The sequence below is a fragment of the Anomaloglossus baeobatrachus genome, chromosome 8, assembly GCF_048569485.1.
Source record: "Anomaloglossus baeobatrachus isolate aAnoBae1 chromosome 8, aAnoBae1.hap1, whole genome shotgun sequence".
Taxonomy (NCBI): domain Eukaryota; kingdom Metazoa; phylum Chordata; class Amphibia; order Anura; family Aromobatidae; genus Anomaloglossus; species Anomaloglossus baeobatrachus.
The window spans coordinates 43,543,693-43,547,118 of record NC_134360.1 but is presented as its reverse complement, the minus strand read 5'-3'; the positions used below and the strand labels follow the sequence as shown (position 1 = coordinate 43,547,118).

The 3,426-nt window shown below is 37.5% G+C and overlaps 1 long non-coding RNA gene across 1 annotated transcript; it reads right to left on the bottom strand.

Moving 5' to 3' along the window:
- Window positions 1-1,369: 1,369 nt before the first annotated feature.
- LOC142249558 (uncharacterized) lies at window positions 1,370-2,890 on the bottom strand. Its single transcript, XR_012725078.1, has 3 exons — window positions 2,805-2,890; window positions 1,816-1,896; window positions 1,370-1,411 (listed from the first exon to the last, which is right to left on the bottom strand). It is a non-coding gene; the product is annotated as an uncharacterized LOC142249558 (long non-coding RNA).
- Between the last annotated feature and the right edge of the window lie 536 nt (window positions 2,891-3,426).

The following is a 3,426-nucleotide window of genomic DNA, read 5'->3' as shown; positions in this document are numbered from 1 at the left end:
AGGAAAGCAGAGGTTTATGTTTAGGTTACGCAGGACACTGCTGCCGGTATTATTTATTGGGGCATTATTTACCACTAATGTCAGTGGGATTAGTGTCCTGGCACTGTTATTGGGGGTCAGGCTCTATGTGCTGGTAATGAAGTCACTGTCGCTGTCATTTTTGTGGGGTTACTTGTTTTTATTTGCATGAAGAACATAGGAATCCATGTTTGCCATATATCTGTATTTACAGGCCCCAGTACAATCCTATGTACAATGTTTTCCATGTGGTATTACCTATACTGGAGACTCTACAAACACCCAGAATAGACTGGGTTTGCTCATGTTGCCTCCATGTATGGGTGTAGTGGGGTCTGATACCGGGGGGGGACGCTCACTATGAATATGTGTGGGATCTGCGGTGTTTGTGTATTTATCAGATCTGTGACTAAATCTTTTTTGGATTCACAGATTTTACTATGGAGTTGTCAATGTACGATATTTACAAGATGGCACAGAGCAGCCGCTCTATGGAGGTCCGTAGCTTTATTATACACAGAGCCTCGTCCTATTGTCCATCCCTGATGAGAGGACACTCACCAGATTCTGTTTTCTTTAGGACGTCTACCACCGCCGGCACTGCATCTTCGGCTCTGGATACGTATCATGTGAGATTATTATTTTATAGAATAACAATTTCCAGTAAATCTGAGAATAAAGTGTCATTCCTATAATCCAGCATTTAATAATCCAGAACATGTATTAGTCCAGCACAGAATTACAGCACATTGTCAGTTAGAAAATAGTTTTCCATAGTAATTTGTGTGATTTTCTTTGCACAGAATCATTCAGAATCCAGAAGGTCACGGTGATTTAAAGGAATTTTCCTGTAATTTTAAGGATTTCTGGACATTGTATGATTTAACCCATTATCTGCTTGTGTTTTCTCTCCAGATTGTCCCAGCACAAGGGAGGAGGCGGAAAACCAACTTCTCATCTACAGCACAAGATTCCTCCCGTCACCAATCTTCAATATGGAGGTGACTGATCACTCCGCATATTAGGTCCTCGTGTTCTGTCCATAGATGTAAAGGAATGTCTCAGCAGACAATTAACTTGCTCTTTTTTTCTTAGCGCCTGATGCCGACCAACCGCGAAGCACAGAAAAAATATCTTCCATATCCTTTATATGAAGAAAGACCAGAGCCGCCATCATGGACGCCAGAGCCGCCATCATGGACGCCAGAGCCGCCATCATGGACGCCAGAAGAGCAAAATGAAGAGATAATGGAACCAATGGAGGTGAAAGACCAGGAAGAAAGTGAGAAAGACGACACCAAGAAGACGCCACAGCAGCGGAATGAAGTGGTGATATCCGATCCACTAAAATATCGGGAGGTGAAAGACTTTGAAGAAGATGAGAAAGAAGACACTAAGAAGAAAGAAAAGAAAGGTTCAGGAGCTCAACGACGAATGGTTCAAAATACCACAACAAGCACACAGAACCAGCCGGCAAAGAGAAAACAAGATCAGGACCAGCCAGCAAAAAGACAACAAGATCAGAGGCAGCCAGGAAAGAGACAACGAGATCAAAACCAGCCGGCAGAGAGTCAACGAGACCAGAGCCAGCCAGCAAAGAGACAGCGAGATCAGAACCAGATGGCACAGAGTCAACGAGATCAGAGTCCGCCGGCACAAAGTCAACGACTTCGGATCCACTTGGCAAAGAGACAGAGACTTCAGAAAAAGCCAGCAAAGAGACAAGTTAAGAATCAGCCTGCACAGAGACAGATGATCCGCCAGCAGTCCTCCGTATTCAAAAAGATGTGCACCAACCTCAGTAAAATAAAAAACACCGTATGGACCAAGCTCTTCAAAGCGATGAGACGCTGATGGACTGTGGACCCAACATACAAGCTGTAAGAACATCAACAGCATAAAATCTGGTGAGTATAATAAATTATTATTAATAATAATAATTAATAATAAAATAGTAATTATTAGGTTTAGAAATAGGTTAAAAATGTAGTAAAAACATTAAAGACATATATAAAAGAAGCAGTAATATAGTATCTAATATCATAATAATAATAAGCAGTAACTAACATTAATTGTATAATAATGATAATTAGATCCATAAAAATCTCAGCAGGTTTGATCCAGGGTTATTGGACTGATCGCCTTTTCCCGGGGTCGAGAAGGAATTTTTCCCCTTGAGATACAAATTGGCTGAACGTGTCCAAGGGTTTTTGCCTTCTTCTGGATCAACAGCTTTAGGAATAGGAATTTAAGTTATAATTTTAGTAAAATATCAATACAAATGTTAGTAATAATAGTAATAATAAAAAATAATCCAAAAATATCTAGAATAAAATATGACAGTAGAATAATATTAAAATAGTAATACGATCAGTAAAATAGCAACAAACTAAAAATAGCAAATAATAATAATAGTAATAATAATTTTACAGTATTTATAGTAATGACTAGAATAATTAGTATATCAATAATAGGTATTAGGGGATTTGATCCAGGGTCTTGGACTGATCGCCTTTTCCCGGGGTCGAGAAGGAATTTTTCCCCTTGAGACACAAATTGGCTGAACGTGTCCAAGGGTTTTTGCCTTCTTCTGGATCAACAGCTTTAAGAATAGGGATCTAATTAATAGCAAATAAAGAAATAAAATGGATATTAGTAATAATAATTATATTAGAAAGAATAGGTTAAAAAGGATAGAAATAGTAGTTAAAAAATAATGGTAATGAAATAGTAATACAAATTATAATATTACATTATTATTAGGAATAATCTAATTCTAACAATACATTATTAGGTACTGTCAGATTTGATCCAGGGTTCTCTGACTGATCGCCTTTTCCAGGGGTCGAGAAGGAATTTTTACCCTGTGACACAAATTGGCTGAATGTGTCCAGGGGTTTTTTCGCCTTCTTCTGGATCAACAGCTTTAGGGATAGGGATCTAATTAATAGCAAATAAAGAAATAATAGAAATATTAGTAATACTAGTTATAATATTAAAAAGAATAAGTTAAAAAGCATAGAAATAGTATTTTAAAAAATAATAATATAAATGATATTACATTATTATTAGAAATAATATAATAACATAACACATTATTAGGCACCAGCAGGATTGATCCAGGGTTCTCGGACTGATCGCCTTTTCCCGGGGTCGAGAAGGAATTTTTCCCCTTGACACAAATTGGCTGAATGTGTCCAGGGGTTTTTTCGCCTTCTTCTGGATCAACAGCTTTAATTCTAGTGATCTCATAGTACTAGACTAATGATAGTAATAATAAAGAATAATAATATTGTAATAGTAATGAATAGGTTACTAGGATAATAATAAGAATATTACAAATACAATAAATAGGTTAGTGTAGGGCCCCATCTGATGAGGTCGCCTTGTCGTTGGCAGATGGGCTTG